Genomic DNA, 21,956 nt, shown 5'->3' on the forward strand with positions numbered 1-21,956 from the left:
AGAAGAAACTTGGGGGAAAAAAATATAAGTTTTATAAGATCAGCAGAAGTAGCTTGCAGTACTGCACTCTAACCACTGCGCCACCGAGTTCCTGCGGGCATGGCGGTTTTTAGTATGGCGCTAATGGAACTGGAAAGTTGCTGGAAATTGTCCTTCCAATCACAGACTCCTAGACCTTTGCCATTCTGTTTTACAACCCTGTCTTTGCTGTGCCCTGGAAAATATATTGCTGCTGTATGGATAATATATGATGCTGATAGCAGCGGAGTAGCCTTTATCATGAAAGATAAATAGCCTGCCCAATGTTGTTTGCAAGAGGAAGATGGGGAATAATGCTTGCGATTCAAATAACGCCTCTCTTTTTAAACTCAATTAGCACGGCTTCGATAAAAGTGAATAAACACAACCTGGCCTTGTTTTCATTTTTTTATTTTTCCCTCTTTTTCTCCTTTTCACTCGGCCTTATAAAGCTGTCTAATGGGACTAGTCCAAGGCGGATTTGTGATGATGGACCTCTAATAGCAAAGCGCCACCAAATTTCACACCTGCAAGTTCCCCAGTCATGCAAGAAATTCTATCATGTTCAAGTAGACATAAATTGAGTGCATGTCATCTTCGGGGTTTTGCCGTTGTTTCCAGCAAGGAGGGAAAGAGTGAATGGGGAGAGACTGAAGTTTGCACACTTCTATATACCTCTCATCTCGCACATTTACACCTCTTGTTCAGAGATTTACTCCTGTAGAAATGGAGTGTTTTGTTTATTTATTTATTATTTATGTATTACTTGGATTTCTAGGCCTCCTTTCTCCAAGGGACTGATTTGATTTTGATGGATTGATTGATTTGATTTTGATTAATTGAAACATAGAAACATAGAAGATTGATGGCAAAAAAAACCCTCCTGGTCCATCTAGTCTGCCCTTATACTATTTCCTGTATTTTATCTTAGGATGGATCTATGTTTATCCCAGGTATGTTTAAATTCAGTTGCTGTGGATTTACCAACCACGTCTGCTGGAAGTTTGTTCCAAGCATCTACTATTCTTTCAATCAAATAATATTTCTCACCTTGCTTCCCCCAGCTAACCTCAGATTGTGGCCCCTTGTTCTTGTGTTCACTTTCCTATTAAAAACACTTCCCTCCTGGACCTTATTTAACCCTTTAACATATTTCAATGTTCTGATCATGTCCCCCCCCCTTTCCCTTCTGTCTTGATTGATTTTGATGTATTTATTTATTTTGATTGATTTTGATTGATTTTGATCGATTTTGATCGATTTTGATCAATTTTGATTGATTGATTTTGATTTATTTCCATCCATTGCTTCTTGTCCTGCTCTGGAGAATAGGTTAACCACCACCACCCATCTTTTTTGTGGCAGCCCCTCAAATATTGGAACACTGCTATCATGTAACCCACTATTCCTCCTTTTAATTAGATTAGACGTAATCAATTTCTACAACCATTCCTCATATTACCCTCCGATCTTCTAATCAACTTTGTAGCTCTTCTCCACCTTCTCCTTCTCCTCCACCTCTTCAGGTGTCAAGAGAGATATAAAGCTGTGCATCAATATTTTCCTCCTCCTCCTCTTCTTCCTTCTCCTCCTCACCTCCTTGTCTTCCTCTCCTCCTCCTCCTCCTCCTCCTCCACCACCACCACCACTTCAGGTGTCAAGCGAGATACAAAGCTCTAATTTTTCACTTCTGGCAGCCTCAACCATTGTGGTTTAATGCTGTTGCATTGTGTCTTTGCTTTTGTCTTTCCATCTTTATTTTATTTAATTTATTTAATTTATTTATTTTGTCCAATACATAATATACATTGAAGAGAAAGATATGTAATAATATAAGTAAAGAAAAGAATAGGAGAAAAGATATAAAAGCATAGGTGAACATATTTGAAAGGAAGAAAAGATAAATGAGATGAGGAGAGACTTCTTCTGGGCCTGCCTCAAATTCTTTGGCCTTCTCTTTTTTCTACATGCCTTGTTCTTTCTATGTTTCAGTCTCCGCCCCACTAATCTTCTTTGATGGTCTTATCTGCACTCTTTCCAGAGTCTCTTTCTTATTGTGACACACATACTCTCTCATTCCCTCTCCCTCCTTCTCTCTCACACACACACTCTCACACACGCACACACTGTCTATCATCTATCTATCTGTCTATCTATCCATCCATCTAGCTAGCTAACTAGCTAGCTAGCTATTTATCTATCTATATCTATCTATCATCATTTATCTATCACATATGTATCATCCATCTCTCTATATCTGTATCGATATTATCTGTATCTATATCTATATCTATGTATCTATGATTCTAGGTATCTATGTTGTATCTATGCATCAATGCATCTCTCTCTCTCTCTCTCTATCTCTCTATCTCTCTATCTATCTATCATCTCCCTCTCTCTCTCTAATCTATCTATCTATCTATCTATCTATCTATCTATCTATCTATCTATCTATCTATCTATCTATCTATCTACAGTATGTGTTTGTCTGGCTATCTATCTTTTTCTGTATTATGTATCTATGTATCTATGTATCTATGTATCTATGTATCTATGTATCTATGTATCTATGTATCTATGTATCTATGTATCTATGTATCTATGTATCTATGTATCTATGTATCTATGTATCTATGTATCTATGTATCTATGTATCTATGTATCTATGTATCTATGTATCTATGTATCTATGTATCTACTGTATTATTATTATTGTTGTTGTTGTTGTTATTATTATTATTAATTAGATCTGTATGCCGCCCCTCTCCGCAGACTCGGGGAGGCTCACAACAGTGATAAAACAATATACAGTGACAAATCTAACATTAAAAGTTTAAAAGCCCCATTATTTAAAAATCATACACGCAACATACCATTCATAAAACTATATAGGCAAGGGGAGATATCTCAGTTGCCCCATGCCTGATGGCAGAGGTGGGTTTTAAGGAGTTTACGAAAGGCAAGGAGGGTGGGGGCAATCCTAATCTCTGGAGGGAGCTGGTTCCAGAGGGTTGGGGCCGCCACAGAGAAGGCTCTTCCCCTGGGTCCCGCCAGCCGACATTGTTTAGTCGACGGAACCCGGAGAAGGCCAACTCTGTGGGACCTATGTATCTATCTATGTATGTATTTATGTATCTATGTATCTGTCTGTCTGTCTGTCTATTTATCTATGTAATTATCTGGCTATCCACCATGCTAACCTACCCATTCTTCCATACTAACGTACCCAGGCTTCATGCTCTGGGGGAATCCAGAGCATGATACCATGGTCTTTCAGGACTGAAGGATGGCAATGCAATGTCTGGTTATCTATCTATATCTATATCATCTATCTGTCTGTCTATTCATCTATCCATCCATCCTTCTAGCCATCCATCTCTATCTCTACCCAATCTATCTTTCTTGAGTGCTAACTTGGAGGCTGGGGAATAAATATATAGTTTTTTAGATGGATTTGGAATCCTGAAGGACACAATAAAAGCAAATAAAAAGTCCAGATTACTCTCTGTGGTGTCATAACAGAAAGTGAACGTTGATGGATGACCATCTTATGTCTCCACTTTAGAACAATATTTCTCAACCTTGACCACTGAAAGATATGTAGACTTCAATTCCCATAATTCCCTAGTCAGCAGAAAATGAATGCAAGCCCTACTGCCATTTTTCCTGTCAATCTTTCTCGAAAACATTTATCAGTTTGGGAGCCCGAATCAGAAGTCCTTGATGACTTAGCATAGCTTCTTCTACATTCTGGCCTGATGATTAAAGTCAGAGAGGTGGCACCAACCTCCAATGCTTTGACAGATGTTCAGGTAGCAATAAATAAATTACTCTGTCTGATAAATAGACGCAGATGCCAGGTTTTGTGGCTGATTGATTAATTTTTACAGTGGCATCATTGCTACAATTTTTCTTAATTACATGGGTCATTCTCTCTCCTCTCTTTTTTCTCTCCCTCTCCTACCCTCCCTCTTTTTCTCTGTCTCTCTTTCATAGAAACATAGAAGATTGACGGCAGAAAAAGACCTCCTGGTCCATCTAGTCTGCCCTTATACTATTTCCTGTATTTTATCTTAGGATGGATATATTTTTATCCTGGGCATGTTTAAATTCAGTTCCTGTGGATTTACCAACCACGTCTGCTGGAAGTTTGTTCCAAGCATCTACTACTCTTTCAGTAAAATAATATTTTCTCATGTTGCTTCTGATCTTAGAAACATAGAAACATAGAAGATTGACAACAGAAAAAGACCTCCTGGTCCATCTAGTCTGCCCTTATACTGTTTCCTATATTTTATCTTAGGATGGATCTATGTTTATCCCAGGCATGTTTAAATTCAGTTCCTGTGGATTTACCAATCACGTCTGCTGGAAGTTTGTTGGAAGTTTCCCCTCTATTCTCTCTGTCTTGCTCTCTCATACACACATACACACACTTAAACTTCCTATCCACACAACTAGTTTTATAGTTGTGTGTATTTATATAATATATGTAATAAATATACCCAAGATGTTCTCACATAAATATTTTGTTGCTTCTATTCTTGGGGTGTTGAGTTTTGAAAAAAGCTACATAACACCGTATTTTTCAGAGTATAAGACACACCTCAGTTTTGGGGGAGGAAAATGGGGAGGGGGGAATGTACCTACCAGATATTCATCTAGTGTCCTTATATATATATAAAATTGGGGGTACTACTGACCCCCTCAGAGAGGGTCCGCAACTTGGGTGTCCTCCTCGATCCACAGCTAACATTAGAGCAGTGTTTCCCAACCTTGGCAACTTGAAGGTATCTGGACTTCAACTCCCAGAATTCCCCAGCCAGTGGGAATTCTGGGAGTTGAAGTCCAAATATCTTCAAGTTGCCAAGGTTGGGAAACACTGCATTAGAGAACCATCTTTTGGCTGTGGCGAGGGGCGGCATTTGCCCAGGTTCGCCTGGTGCACCAGTTGCGGCCCTACCTGGACCGGGAGTCACTGCTCACAGTCACTCATGCCCTCATCACCTCGAGGTTCGACTACTGCAGCACTCTCTATATGGGGCTACCTTTGAAGAGTGTTCGGAAACTCCAGATCATGCAGAATGTAGCTGCGAGAGCAATCATGGGCTTCCCTAGGTATGCCCATGTTACACCAACACTCCACAATCTGCATTGGTTGCCGATCAGTTTCCAGTCACAATTCAAAGTGTTGGTTATGACCTATTAAGCCCTTCATGGCACTGGACCAGAATATATCCGGGACCGCCTTCTGCCGCACAAATCCCAGCGACCGATTAGGTCCCACAGAGTTGGCGTTCTCAGGGTCCCATAGACGAAATAATGTCATCTGGTGGGACCCAGGGGAAGAGCCTACTCTGTGGCAGCCCCGACCCTCTGGAATCAACTCCCCCCCCCGGAGATCAGGACTGCCCCCACCCTCCTTGCCTTTCGCAAACTCCTAAAAACCCACCTCTGCCACCAGGCATGGGGTAATTGATTCCCCTGGGCCATTTCCGCTTTACGTATGGTTTGTTTGGGATGTATGACTGTTTTTATATTAAGGTTTTTTAACCATTTTTATCATTGGATTTGTACTGTGCTTTGATGTTGTGAGCCGTTCCGAGTCTTCGGAGAGGGGTGGCATAAAAATCTAATTAATAAATAATAATAATAATAATAATAATAATAATAATAATAATAATAATAATTTGTTCAGCTTCAACACATTAATTTATACCCTGGTTACAGCTGAAAAGGCCTTTTTTAGAGGGAGTAGCAATTGGGGAAAAAGCCTGCAAAGACTTAGGGCAGGAGTAGAAATTTTAAAAAATGCTGCAAGTCAGGAAGATACCGGACTCTGTGGTTTCTTCCCCTAACTCCAAAAACGTTAACCTTGGACTATGTACTGTTGACTTCACCCCATTCCTAAGAGGTCTGTAAGGGGCGTGCATAAGCGTACTAACATGCCTACCCTCTCTGTCCTAATGTCCCCATCTATTTGTAACCATTTCATGTATTCATAAACATCTTTATACTCATATCTTGTTATCAGAGCATGTTATCTTATACATGCTTGACTAACTAACTAACTAACTAACTAACTAACTAACTAAATAAATAAATAAAATAAATAAATAAAATAAAATAAATAAATAAATAAATAAATAAATAAATAAATAAATAAATAAATAAAATAAAATAAAATAAAATAAAATAAAATAAAATAAAATAAATAAATAAAATAAAATAAAATAAATAAATAAAATAAAATAAATAAATAAAATAAAAATAGCTAGATTATTAGATAATAGATAGATGCACTACTAGTTTTTCTCATGATTCCTATCACCCATTTCCTCCCAGTTATGACTGTATGACTGTAACTTGTTGCTTGTATCCTCAAGATTTTTATTAATATTGATCATTTCTTCATTGCTTATTTGTATTCCAATGACAATGATTAAGTGTTGTACCTCATGATTCTTGACCAATGTATCTTTTCTTTTATGTACACTGAGAGCATCTGCACCAAAGACAAATTCCTTGTGTGTCTAATCACACTTGGCCAATAAAGAATTCTATTCCATTCTATTCTATTCTATTCTATTCTATTCTATTCTATTCTATTCCATTCCATTCCATTACATTCTATTCTATTCTATTCTGCTGTGCTCTGCTGTGCTCTGTTCTAGAGATAGATAGATGATAGATAGATAGATAGATAGATAGATAGATAGATAGATAGATAGATAGATAGATAGATAGATAGATAGATAGATAGATAGGCAGGCAGGCAGGCAGGCAGGCAGGCAGGCAGGCAGGCAGGCAGGCAGGCAGGCAGGCAGGCAGGCAGGCAGGCAGGCAGGCAGGCAGGCAAATGAGAGAGAGAGAGAGACAGAGAGAGAGATAGACAGGCAGACAGACAGACAGACAGATCCATTAATCAATCGATCCCAGGACATTTTGGGCCATAATGAAATATTTCCCTTATTCTATAAAAATATGAAAGGCTGAGAAAATATGTATTCTCCACCTGGATGCTTTGTGAGCTAAACATATTTGGAGAGCGCCAGTCTCAACAAACCTAGATAAGTCAGGGAAGCAGAGACAGCGATACCATCAGCAATTACACTAAACCTGTTTTGCTTGGCTTTAAGGGCCAAGCGTGCCACAGGGTGTCTCATATTCTTAGCCGTGGCTTGAAATATTAAAAAGAAAAGGGGAACAAAATAGTGTAACACAACAAAATTGGATTGGGATCAGGGCAAAGAAATAATTTCATGAGCTGCACAAGGTTAGCCCTAATAGTAAACCATCCTTGTTAGCCACATCAAGAGAAAAGTTTCCACCATTGTGCATTTTCTTCTCAAAAATAAATAGAATAGAATAGAATTGTTTATTGGCCAAGTGTGATTGGACACACAAGGAATTTGTCTTTGGTGCATATGCTCTCAGTGTACATAAAAGAAAATATACAGAAGAAGCAGAAGCAGAGAAAGGAGGAGGAGGGGGAGGAGGAGGAGGAGGGAGGAGGAGGAAGAGGAGGAAGAAGAGGAGGAGGAGGAAGGAGGAGGAGGAGGAAGGAGGAGGAAGAGGAGGTAGAAGAAGAAGAAGAAGAGGAGGTGGAAGAGGAAGAAGAAGAAGAAGAAGAGGAGGTGGAAGAGGAAGAAGAAGAGGAGGAGGAAGAAGAAGGAGGAGGAGGAGGAAGAGGAGGTGGAAGAGGAAGAAGAAGAAGAAGAGGAAGAGGAAGAAGAAGGGAGAAGGAAGAAGGAGAAGGAGAAGAAGAAGGAAGGAGAAGAAGGCCAATGACATCCCTAATTCCTGCTTGCCACTCAAAGTTAATGCACATCTTAAATTTCATTTTATCACCAAATATTCTCTACAAGAGTAGAAGTGAAGGACATAGAAGTTTATTCACAAATCACACAAATTTTAAGTTTGTTTAACAATGGTTTGTTGAGAAAACCATAAACTGACTGTATTCATCAATTGCAGGTTCCCAAAAGTCGGGTTATTTGAATTTAAAAAATGATTTAATTCCTTCCTCACTCTAAAATAAATTGTGTTTTGGGAGGGATTTGGCTTCGGAAGATGCCTAAACTCAACTACAGACTTGCAGCTAATACTGGGAGTTTAAATACATATCTACAGTGCTGAAGCCATGTTCTCACAGTGAACTGAGGCAGAACCAGCAGAAGGAAGCTATCACTGCTGCACTTGTTTTAAATTAAGTTGCCAAGGTTGAAAAGCACTGGGCTCGACTAAGGCAAAACGCTGAACAATCTATTGTGAGAGACAGGCTGGACGAAACGTGGACTCCAGAAAGGACGTCTCCATGACGTCAAAGCTCCGCCCATGGAATTCCCTATTGGGATTCCCCACCTCCGTTTGAGCCTCCCGACCGACAGCTCCGCGGCTCTTCTGGCAAGGTGACAGCCGGATGGCGGGGCTTCTCGGCAGCCTCCCGAACCCGAACGCCGAACCCGAACTTTTGCTGAACTTCCGGGTTCACTGTTCGGGAGAACGCCAAGAAGCCCCCTGGCTTTTTTCAAAAGGAGACAGCCAGGCGGCGGGGCTTCTCGGCGGCCTCCCGAACCCGAACCCGAACTTTTGCCGAACTTCCGGGTTCGGCATTCGGGAGAATGCTGAGAAGCGCCCGGCTGTTTCAAAAGGTGACAGCCGGGCGGCGGCGCCCAGCAGAGCACCGTTTTTGCTTTTTTTGTTTGCACGCATTAATTGATTTTACATTGTTTTCTATGGGAAGCATTGTTTCATCTTACGAACTTTTCGCCTTACGAACCTCCTCCCGGAACCAATTAAGTTCGTAAGACGAGGTATTACTGTATTGGGTTTTTAGTTTGCAATTTTAATTGATTAGATTTGTTGCTTTATTGTTTACATTGTATCCTGTAAGCCACCCTGAGTCTTCGGAGAAGGGCGGCATACAAAAATTATTATTATTATTATTATTATTATTATTATTATTATTATTATTATTAACAATAATAGTAACAGTAACAATAACAACAACAACAACAACAATAACAACAACAGTAGTAATAATAATAATAATAATAATAATTGAGAAGCACTGCCTTAACGTGAAGATTACAAGATAAGCTTGTATCTGCTTATAGTTCCCTGTTTAAAATAGAAATTCTATGCCTGTAAAAACCCCATTTTCATGGAATCATGGCATTTTGAAGTTACCGATCGGATGGAAAGTCCTTGATTTATCTCTTCGTACCCCTCAGTTACTTTTAAAAACCAGACAGTTTAATTTGATACTGTAGTTCAGCCGACAGGCTTTTCCATCATTATTTAGAGAGCTTTGGCACATCAGATCTACATAAACAAACATATCATTGTTTTCCTCTCTGAAATGTTACCTTGTTCATCATCTTCCGTCGTCCGCTTCTCAACATCCAATTCCTTTTTAATCAATTCCCACTCTATTCCCATGAAGTATTGAAGCCCCTTGATTTACTGAGTGGTTTATCGTTTTCATTAAGTTTGCTTGAAAAAAAATAAAAAGAGAAAGAGAAAACCCACATGGACGTAAGTCTAATCAAAAGAGTTGACTAAAGAATTAACAGAGTTGGAAGAGATCTTGCAGGTCATCTAGTCCAACCCCCTTCCCAAGCAGGAGACCCTTACATCTGCCTCTACCTAGGATCGAACTCACAAACTCCTCATTGGAAGGCAAGATCGTGCAGAATGCGGCCGCGAGAGCCATCGTGGGGCTTCCTAGATTCGCCCACATTTCTGCAACACTCCACGGCCTGCACTGGCTGCTGATCGGTTACCGGTCACAATTCAAAGTGTTGGTAATGACCTTTAAAGCCCTACATGGCATTGGGCCAGAATACATCCTGAACCGCCTTCTACCACATGAATCTCAGCGGCCGATAAGGTCCCACAGAGTTGGCCTTCTCCAGGTCCCGTCGACCAAACAATCTTGTTTGGCAGGCCCCAGGGGAAGAGCCTTCTCTGTGGCGGCCCCGGCCCTCTGGAATCAACTCCCCCCAGAGATTAAAACGGCCCCCACCCTCCTTGTCTTTTGCAAACTACTCAAGACCCACCTTTGTTGCCAGGCATGGGGGAGTTAGGATATTCCTTCCCCCTAGGCCCTTAGAAGTTATGCAAGGTATGTTTGTGTGTATGTTTGGTTTTTATAATAAGGGTTTTTAGTTGTTTTATTAAATTAGATTGTTACATGTTGTTTTTAATCATTGTTGTTAGCCGCCCCGAGTCTGCGGAGAGGGGCGGCATACAAATCCAATAAATAAAATAAATAAATAAATAAGAGCTCCACCTCTAGACCAAGGCAATAAGGTCCTAGTGCAGTCATGGTGAATCTATGGCAGGGGTGCCAAAGGTAGCACGCAGAGCCATAGCTAATGGCACAGGAGCCATTATTATTATTATTATTATTATTATTATTATTATTATTATTATTTAGATTTGTATGCCGCCCCTCTCCATAGACATTACCCTAGCTCAGCTCCAATGTACATGTGTGTGTCAACCAGCTGATTTTCGGCTTGCCCAGAGGCTCTGGGAGGGCATTTTCGGTTTCCGGAAAGTCTCCGAGGGGATAGGGGAGGGCATTTTTGCCTTTGGAGCCTTGGGAGAGTGAAAAACGGGCCTACTGGGCCTACCCGTAGCACAGTGGCTAGAGTGTAGTGCTACATCCTGAATCTTTGGAGAGGGGCAGCATACAAGTCTAATAAATTATTATTATTATTATTATTATTATTATTATTATTATTATTATTATTATTATTTCAATACAACACAGCAAACAAGATCACTATGCTGGATTTCGTATTTCATCACCAGTTGGGCGCTTCCCAAGCACCTAGAACTGCGTGATGTAGCGGCGAATTATGTCTGCCAATCCCAGTAAAGCGGCCTTTTGCAATTGACAGATGGAGATTTTGTCAATTCCGATGGTTTTCAAGTGTCCGCTGAGATCCTTTGGCACTGTGCCCAGCGGGTGGGTGGGTGGGTGGGTGGATAGATACAGGAGTGGGCTACTGCCCGGATGGGTGACGGGACGCAGTAGAATAGCAAAAATGGAGCTCCACCCCAGAGCATCCAATTTGCACTGAAAGATGTTGAAAGAAAATGCAGGGTGTCCTGCATAAGCCACGCCCAAAGTGTGGTAGTAAAAATTTTGGTAGCCCTTCCCTGGATGGAGAGAGAGAGAGAGGGAGAGAGGGAGAGAGAAAGGGAGGCAGGCAGGAAGATAGATATGGATAGATGATAGATATAGAAAAGGAGAAACAGAGACAAAGACAGAGAGAGACAGAGACAGATATACAGTATATACATCCATCCATCCATATATATATGGAAACTATTGCACTGAAGGGATTGGATACTGTAGCCTAGAGGATAATTCTCTGCCTTACAAGGCAAAGGTTGCAGGTTCAAGACCCAGTGGGTATGGCTAGCTGATGAGGCCAAAATAAGGCCGAAATAGATCTATCCTAGTCTCCCTTACTTTTCAAATTCAGCAAAAAACATGTGAGATAGATAGATAGATATATTTTACAACAGCACGAAGCTTGGAAACTTCAGCCTGATGATGGTGAATGTGATTTCACCGAAACGTTGCATAAACATGCAAAATATTACACAGGGCAAAACCCGAACTCAGAACAATCTACATACATATACCCGTGAAAATTTACGAAAACAAATATATATATATATATACAGAGAGAGAGAGAGAGAGAGAGAGAGAGAGAGAGATTAAACATAGATAATAGATAGGTAGGTAGGTAGTAGGCAGGCAGGCAGGCATAGATATAGATAGATAGATAGATAGATAGATAGATAGATAGATAGATAGATAGATAGATAGATAGATAGATAGATAGATAGATAGATAGATAGATAGATAGATAGGCAGGCAGGCAGGCAGGCAGGCAGGCAGGCAGGCAGGCAGGCAGGCAGGCAGGCAGGCAGGCAGGCAGGCAGGCAGGCAGGCAGGCAGGCAGGCAGGCAGGCAGGCAGGCAGGCAGGCAGAGACAGACAGGCAGACAGAGACAGACAGGCAGACAGATAGATAGACAGACACATCATATATCAAGGGACAACTAAGGAAGAAGAAAACAAACATTCTGTTTAATTAGTTGTGACATCATCCATATAAGACCACAAGTCCCTGCAGCAAACCAGGTTGTAAAGTGACATCAAACACTGGACAGGAGAAACAAACCTGGGGGGGTGGAAAGATTAAGAGGTATAGTTGTAAGGTGTGTACTCAGTAATTCAATGTCAAAATTGATTTCCCCACCCATCCTGCTTCACCCCAAAGATTATTTTTGGCTCTGCTGGCTGACCCACAGCATCTGGTAGAACAGGGATCACTGCTGTTACACAACTATCCCTCGCTGTAAGCCATCAATTCCTCTCCATTCCCCCCCCCCCCCACCCTCCCTGCATCTCACATTTGCTAATTGCTCCTGTCATTAGGACTCTGAAACCATTTAGCAGTTCCCATCTGTCCAACTGACCACCATAGGATGCCCTTACTTAAACTCATTTCAAACAGCGATCGCCTAAATTCTAATTAATTGCCAGAGGAGGGGGCGTGTATATGAAAAATCTGGCTCTTTTGCAATGGTTTTTACAAGAATCTGAGATGTGACAATTTCCTAAGAGAAGGACTTGGAGAAGGCTGACTCTGTGGGCCCTTACTGGTAGCAGCAAGATATGAGGGAGGAGACCGTCCTGTAAATAGTCTGGCCCTGAGGCATTTAGGGCTTTAAAGGTGATAACCAACACCTTAGAAACATAGAAACATAGAAGACTGACGGCAGAAAAAGACCTCATGGTCCATCTAGTCTGCCCTTATACTATTTCCTGTTTTTTGACTTACAATGGATATATGTTTATCCCAGGCATGTTTAAATTCAGTTCCTGTGGATTTACCAACCACGTCTGCTGGAAGTTTGTTCCAAGGATCTACTACTCTTTCAGTGAAATAATATTTTCTCACGTTGCTTTTGATCTTTCCCCCAACTAACTTCAGATTGTGTCCCCTTGTTCTTGTGTTCACTTTCCTATTAAAAACACTTCCCTCCTGAACCTTATTTAACCCTTTAACATATTTAAATGTTTCGATCATGTCCCCCCTTTTCCTTCTGTCCTCCAGACTATACAGATTGAGTTCATTAAGTCTTTCCCGATATGTTTTATGCTTAAGACCTTCCACCATTTTTGTAGCCCGTCTTTGGACCCATTTAATTTTGTCAATATCTTTTTGTAGGTGAGGTCTCCAGAACTGAACACAGTATTCCAAATGTGGTCTCACCAGCGCTCTATATAAGGGGATCACAATCTCCCTCTTCCTGCTTGTTATACCTCTAGCTATGCAGCCAAGCATCCTACTTGCTTTTCCTACTGCCCGACCACACTGCTCATCCATTTTGAGACTGTCAGAAATCACTACCCCTAAATCCTTCTCTTCTGAAGTTTTTGCTAACACAGAACTGCCAATGCAATACTCAGATTGAGGATTCCTTTTCCCCAAGTGCATTATTTTACATTTGGAAACATTAAACTGCAGTTTCCATTGCTTTGACCATTTATCTAGTAAAGCTAAATCATTTACCATATTACAGACCCCTCCAGGAATATCAACCCTATTGCACACTTTAGAGTCATCGGCAAATAGGCAAACCTTCCCTACTAAACCTTCCTCTATGTCACTCACAAACATATTAAAAAGAATAGGACCCAGCACAGACCCTTGTGGCACACCGCTTGTAACCTGTCTCTGCTCAGAATACTCGCCATTGACAATAACTCTCTGATGTCTACACTTCAGCCAGCTTGAAATCCATTGAACTATCCAGGGATTAAGTCCAATCTTCACTAATTTGTCTATCAGCTCTTTATGTGGAACTGTATCAAAGGCTTTGCTGAAGTCCAGATAGGCAATATCCACGGCACCACCTTGACCCAACCTTGATCCAACACCTTTGTGACATAGTCAAAGAAATCAATGAGATTAGTCTGACATGATTTGCCTTCAGTAAAGCCATGCTGATTTGGGTCCAATAAGTTATTGTTTTTTAGGTGCTGATTTATCCTCTTTTTGAATTGCATTCAGAGACCGACTGGCAAACAATGCAGCACGTGTAAAGTTGGAGTAATACGGGTGTACCTTGCTGCATTCTGCACCAGCTGAAGTCTCCCAACGCTCATATATTGCATATTGCAATGTTTGTTTGTTTGTTTGTTTGTTTGACTTATATGCCGCCCGTCTCCGTGGACTCGGGACGGCTTACAAAATTTTAGTTAAAAAAATACAATAGATAAAACATTCTAGGCCAATTAATAGGATAATAACTTTTTAAAATTTTATTAAAATTAAACATTTAAAATCAAAAAGTCACATACCTACTCTCACACCAGATACAGTCATTGGGCAGAAGCTCAAACCTAATGACCCCAAGCCTGGCGACATAAATGTGTTTTCAAATTCTTACGGAAGGCAAGGAAGATGGGGGCAGTGCGAATCTCTGGGAGGAGTTGATTCCAGAGGGCCGGGGCCCCCACAGTGAAGGCTCTTCCCCTGGCATAGTCTGGTTGACAGGACCCTGAGGAGACCAACTCTGTGGGACCTCATCGGACACTGGGATTCATACGGCAGAAGGTGGTCTCGGAGATAATCTGGTTTTAGGCCATGTAGGGCTTTATAGGTCATAACCTACACTTTGAATTGTGTCCGGAAACCAATTGGCAGCCAATGCTGTCTGCGGAGTGATGGAGAGATGTGAGCATATTTTGGAAGGCCCAAAACTGCTTGCGTGGCTACATTGGCTGCATAGTGAATGTTGAGGACGCGCAGCTGCGTCCAGAATTTCCTACCGGGACCGAGTAGCTGACCACACGGGTTGCTGACCACCACTTTGTCAAGAGCTGTGGAAAGTTACTGAAGGAGCCCTACAAGGTTTATTTATTGATTGATTTTGTCCAATACACAATGAGGGTTTTAGTGCGTATACACATAGTAAAATACATTATTTATTTATTTATTTATTTATTTATTTATTTATTTATTTATTTATTTATTTATTTATTTATTTATTTATTTATTTATTTATTTATTTATTTATTTATTTGATTGATTTGTATGCCACCCCTCTCCGGAGACTCGGGGCGGCTAACAGCAATAACAAAACAGCATATAATAATAATCCAATACTAAAAACAGTTAAAAGCCTATTATTATAAAAAACCAAACATACATACAGACATACCATGCATAAAATTGTAAAGGCCTAGGGGGAAAGAGTATCTCAATTCCCCCATGCCTGGCGGCAGAGGTGGGTTTTAAGCAGCTTACGAAAGGCAAGGAGGGTGGGGGCAATTCTAATCTCTGGGGGGAGTTGGTTCCAGAGGGCCGGGGCCGCCACAGAGAAGGCTCTTCCCCTGGGTCCCGCCAAGCGGCATTGTTTAGTTGACAGGACCCGGAGAAGACCCACTCTGTGGGACCTAACTAGTCGCTGGGATTCGTGCAGCAGAAGGCGGTCCCGGAAATAATCGGGGTCCGGTGCCATGAAGGGCTTTATAGGTCATGAAAGTTGTAGAGGAGATACTCATAGTAAAATATATCTAAGAAAGAATAGAAGAGAAGATATAGGAATAAAACATATCAATGAAAGAAATGAAGAAGAGATATAGGAATAGAAGAAAGGTATAGGAGATATAGGAGAGCAATAGGACAAGGGACGGAAGGCACTCTAGTGCACTTATGCACACCCCTTACTGACCTCTTAGGAATCTGGAGTGGTCAACCATGCATAATCTAAGAGTAAAGTGTTGGGGGTTTGGGGAAGGTGCCCTCAAAGAAATCAGGATGGAATGTGAATGTCACCCAGGAGATATTGCTGGTCTTATGCTTACTCTCAGTTAAAAACATTACGGTGATTGACGGCGCGCACTGTGAGAAGCCTAACAGCCCAGCCTTAAATGGAAACTTGCCTTTTTTATAAGCTTCTTTGCAAGCAAGTCTATGATTCTGACAAGCTTCAATGGTTTAATGGAACAGCAATAGAGGGTATAATTTGTAGACTCTCACCGTCTATGTAGATTCGCAATCCTTGCAGGAGAAATGTGTTCCTTATAGAAATGCATTCCTTTTTTGGTTCACGTGCTCAAAGGGAGAGTGCGGTGGAGGGTGCGTGCGTACATGCCTTCTCCCATAATTACATGTGCCCCTTCTGCGTGTGTGTGCATCACACACACACCGCTCCTGGCACGCAATGTCATGCCTGTTTTTCGTTCTCCCCTGGTTTCTTCTTCAAGTTGGTATGTGGGGCATCTTTTGGCCTCTAGAGGTCCTTGGAGGGGAGGCGGTTTTCGCCCTCCTCAGGCTCCTAGAACGGATCTGAAGCCTGGGGAGGGCAAAAAAACAGAACTTCCAGTTCAACCGGAAGTCAGCAAATGGAATGTTTCCAGCCCCCAGAGGACCTCCGGGGTGAGAGACCATTTTTGTCCTTCCCAGGCTCCTAGAAAGGGTCTGGAGCTTGGGCAGACCAAAAAATGGGCCTTTCCTACCCACATACCTTTCGTAAGCTGCTTAAAACCCACCTCTGCCGCCAGGCATGGGGGAATTGAGATACTCTTTCCCCCTAGGCCTTTACAATTTTATGCATGGTATGTCTGTATGTATGTTTGGTTTTTTATAATAATAGGCTTTTAACTGTTTTTAGTATTGGATTATTATTATATGCTGTTTTGTTATTGCTGTTAGCCGCCCCGAGTCTCCGGAGAGGGGTGGCATACAAATCAAATCAAATCAAATCAATCAATCAATCAATCAATCAATCAATCAATCAATCAATCAATCAATCAATGAATCAATAAATCAATAAATAAATAAATAAATAAATAAATAAATAAATAAATAAATAAATAAATAAATAAATAAATAAATAAATAAATAAATAAATAAATAAATAAATAAATAAATAAATAAATAAATAAATAAATAAATAAATAAATAATGTATTTTACTATGTGTATAGGGTAGGCTGAAAACAGGCTGTTTCCCAACTCACAGTGGCCCCAGAAGGCCTGAAATTCAGTTGGTTGTTGCACGCATGCACACCGGCCTTATACTGTCATAAAAACTTCTTTTATCTTCTTTTCCTTAATGCCAGAATGTTCAACCTTGGGGGTCGAACGATCCTTTCACAGGGGTTTCCAAAGACCATCGAAAAACACATATTTCCTTTTTTGTTTGGCCTTTAAAAAAAAAATTCATCAATCCATACATTAATCCATATATCTTAGAATGGAATAGAATAGAATAGAATAGGATGGGATGGGATGGGATAGAATAGAATAGAATAGAATAGAATCCTTTATTGGCCAGGTATGATTGGACACACAAGGAATTTGTCTTAGTGCAGATGTTCTCAGTGTACATAAAAGAAAATGGTACATTTGTCAAGAATCATGAGTTACAACACTTAATGATTGTCATAGGGGTCAAATAAGCAATGAAGAAACAATCAATATTAATAAAAATCTTAGGATACAAGTAATGTATGCCGCCCCGAGTCTATGGAGAGGGGTGGCATACAAATTTAATAAATAAATGAATGAATGAATGAATGAATGAATGAATGAATGAATGAATAAATAAATAAATAAATAAATAAATACAAGTTACAGTCATACAGTCCTAAGTGGGAGGGAAAAGATGATAGGAATGATGAGAAAAAACTAGTAGAAATAGGTAACATCTAAATACTTTTAGATGTTACAGAATTTGTAATTTGTATTTGTAATCACATACTCATACAATTTAGTCAATCCATATAATCCTTAATATGTAGAACAGTTCATTTCAGGTATATTTTCATAAAACTATTGTGCTTCTGAAAAAAGAAGGAAAAAAAATAACCTAATGGCTCATACGTATGACCGTTGCAATGTCCCAGGGTCATGCGATCTTCTTTTGTGACCCTCTGATCAGAAAGATGAATGGGAAACCCAAATTCACTTGACAATCGTGTTAATAACTTAATTGTACAGATTCACTTAACAACTCAGGCAAGAAAAGTCATAAAATGGGGCAAAACCCACTTAACATTTAAAAATTGTCTCACTTTGCAACATAAATTTTGGGCTCAGTTTTAATCACAAGTCGAGGACTGCCTGCTGTATGAGCTTCTCCGGGGCTAGTACACAGGTACTACTCATAGTAGCTTCCCCTCACCATTATTGCACCGTTATCCAAGGTGCACCGGACAATTTACACCTCCCTCCTGTTTTCAGATACGAGCCTCGCGACAACCTATAATGTTGCCAGAGTTTCCGCAGCAGTGCTTAAAAGCTGTTAGACGATGACCTGTGCTATAAATTAGATTTAATGAGCATCTAGTTCACCATAATAGGATGCTCTGCAGTTTGATATTCCACATGCTAACCTTTATGCTCAGCTACACCCATCCAATCCTCCTGTTCCTTATTTAAGATTTTTTAAGTTTTAGATTTTTTTAAGACTCTTGTTTATTTATAGATACTTCCTGTTTTGACATATATAGCCACCGTGAGTTTCTGGAAAAGGGCGGCCTAGAAATTGAAATAATAAATAATATCTATCTATCTATCTATCTATCTATCTATCCATCCATCCATCCATCCATCCATCCCTCTCTCACTCTCTGTGTGTGTGTCTATCTATCTATCTAATTATCCATCCCTCCCTCCCTCCTTCCCTCTCTGTCTGTCTGTCTGTCTGTCTATCTATCTATCCATCCATCCATCCCTCTCTCACTCTCTGTGTGTGTGTGTGTCTGTCTGTCTGTATATCTATCTATCCATCCATCCATCCATCCCCCTTCTCTCTCTTTCTCTCTCTGTGTCTGTCTGTCTGTCCGTCCGTCCATCCATCCGTCCTTCCGTCCGTCCGTCCATCCATCCCTCCATCCCTCTTGATCTCCCAGCGGAACGATCTCTATTTTAGCAAACCATGCAAAGAATGAACACGGCCCTCGCTTATATCAGTCCAACGAAGCCAGCAGTTCCTAACGTTTAAGCTTCTACGTGGAGCTTCTGAAAAATCATTTTTCCCCCTCACCGATTTGTAATAAGTTAGTGTGATGAACCGAGGGGCTTCTCGTAAAAACCAACGACAGAGTTTCTGATCACAAGAAACAACCAAAAGACAGAGGAAAATTCAATAGTAACACTATGTCTTAAAAGAGGGAATCGCTTTCACTTCACCTCAGTTCTTCAAATATATAAATGTATTCGGGTAAACTTTTTTTTAAAAAATCACCCTTGGTATCAAAAATGATATCTAGAACAGTATTCTAAAACCAGAGTCATTTTCTAATCCAATACGCAGACGATAAAAGTAAATACGTTTGGCTATCCTTTGCACATTTCAATGTTAGTTGTACATTTCTTTATTGTTATAATACTCTCAGCAATGGTTTCAAGTCATAAGCATGCTCATTTGTTACTCATATCAAAAGTTTTTGGTTCTTAATATTTCTGATCAGTTTGTAGTGCAATATTGTGAGTTTCATACCAATCTATCCCAACGCTTTAAAAGCTTCTCTGTAAATCCTTTATTAAGATTTTTGGAGAGAAAGTCAGCAAGGGAAAATGTATTGGTGTAAGTATATAAAATAGTACAAAATTAACATAAAATGTAAAATGTGTGTACTTTAGCTAAACTAAACTACACAACTGTCACATTGCTGAAGTGCAAATATTGTTGTTCTGTGATGATGCTCAAAACTTTTAAACACTGGATAAGTCTGGAGCTATAAATGCATTCATCTACCGTAATTCCACTGGATTGCTCCTAGGTTTATACCTATCCAAATTGTTGCATGTCCATCATAAAATGATAAAACAATGGTTTAGAAACCCACCCAGGATCAAATTTGTTTTAACGCCAATCCGTTTTCTGCATAATATTTGGTTCACGGAAATAAATCAGACAACTTTGCAATAGATTTTACCTATTAATGATTAGTAAATTCACCCCATCTTTGACCATTCTAACCAAAAACATTATATACTACTATAAGTAGTGCAAACATCGACAACAACCAATTTGACTTTAAAGATAAATTATTTGTAACGTAATTCTTTTTTATCTCTCTAACTACTCCCAATCAAATTTATTTTTATATTAACCTTTTATATTTTTTTCTTCATCATCCACACTTACCACTCCAATGTACTATTATGTTGCACACCCTACAAACATCTGCAAATACACAGACTTTATCCCTTTTCTTTCTTTCTATACCTGTTTCTCTCTATTCTATATCCTTTTCTTTGACTTCTCTATTTCCTTTCTTTCTTTCTTCTTTTCAGGGTCTATTATAATGGTGTTATATTTACTATTTAGTTAAATGCTACTTAATATATATCATATATATTACACACATATATTCTATGTCTGCTGTAAATACATCATGTATCTATTGTCACGAAATGTAACTCTTCTCCCAAGATAATTACTTATAGCATTTATAATTCTTTGTATATAACAGAACTATTTACACAATGATGTAATCACCTGTTTGTTACCTTTATTTCTTTTTAACCATACCCCCGTTCTTATCTCCATCCTTTTTTAATATGAAACTTAATAAACTATTTTTTTTAAAAAAATCAAAATGAATACATCTCCAGCTTGGCCCTTTGAACCTTTCTACTTTGGATCAGAGGTTCAATTGTTTCACACCAATCAAGTCCCAAAATTCAAACTTCAGCACACATTTTTAAGTGGGTTGCACAGCATATTGACATATCCGTGATGATACTTCAACCAACTCTTATTTGTGTTAACAGAGCCATACATCACACTCAACTTAATAAAACATTAAATGCACTGTGTGCACAAATTTGCAGCTGCAGCCTGTGGTTGGAAATGGGCCACCTGAACTACACATAAACAAAAGTATAGAAAATCGAAAGAGCATAAAACTATTTTTCTCTGTGAATTTATGCTAGCCATCATCGGCAAAACATTTACAGATTTTTTTTAAAAAAAATCTATTCTGGTGTTCCTTGTTTAACAACCGCTTGTTTGGTGACCATTCAAATATACAATGTCACTGAAGCAATGGTTTGCTTGGACTTGTATTTTTGGTCCTGGTAACATCCATGTACCGTATTTTTCAGAGTATAAAGTGCACCGAAGTATAAGACGCACCTTAGTTTTTTGGGGGGTAAATAGGGAAAAGAATCTGCTTGCCAGATATTCATCTGGTTAGCGTCCTTAGTCTGGTCAGCTTCAGCACATTATTTTATCCTCTGGTTAGGGCTTTAAAAAAACAACCTTATTCGGAGAAAGTAACGATGAAAGAGCTTGCAACCCACTAATAGCTGGAAACATCGTTAGCACCTGGTTAGGACTGGAAAGAAACATTTGGAGCAAGTTAGACCAATGGAAAAAAAACCCTGCAAATATTTAGGGCTTGGAAAACATTCTTTGCAGAGAGTAACAATGAAAGAGCTTGCAAGCCGGTAAGAGATGGAAACATCGTTAGCACCTGGTTAGGGCTGGAAAGAAACATATTCAGAGCAAATTAGAACAATGGGAGGGGGAGGCACTAGAAAGGCAGGGTTTGGAAAACATTCTTAGCAAAGAATAACAATGAAAGAGCTTGCAAGGCGGTAAGAGCTGGGAACATTGTTAGCACCTGGTTAGGGCTTGAAAAAAACTTATTCAGAGCAAGTTAGAGCAATGGAAAAAAACCCTGCAGAGACTTAGGGCTTGGAAAACATTCTTTGCAGAGAGTAACAATGAAAGAGCTCGCAAGCAGGTAAGAGCTAGGAATATTATTAACACCTGGTTAGGGCTGGAAAGAAGCTTATTCGTAACAAGTTAGAGCAATGAAAAACCTCCTGCAAAGACTTAGGGCTTGGAAAACATTCTTTGCAGAGAGAAACAA

At 39.8% G+C, this 21,956-nt stretch overlaps 1 protein-coding gene across 1 annotated transcript in view; it reads right to left on the minus strand.

The window, feature by feature from the left end:
- The window catches only part of DLG2 (discs large MAGUK scaffold protein 2), a 1,028,485-nt gene that overhangs the window by 776,176 nt on the left and 230,353 nt on the right, over positions 1 to 21,956 (minus strand). The window lies entirely within an intron of this gene.

Source organism: Erythrolamprus reginae, chromosome 4 (assembly GCF_031021105.1).
Source record: "Erythrolamprus reginae isolate rEryReg1 chromosome 4, rEryReg1.hap1, whole genome shotgun sequence".
NCBI classification, from domain to species: Eukaryota; Metazoa; Chordata; class Lepidosauria; order Squamata; family Dipsadidae; genus Erythrolamprus; species Erythrolamprus reginae.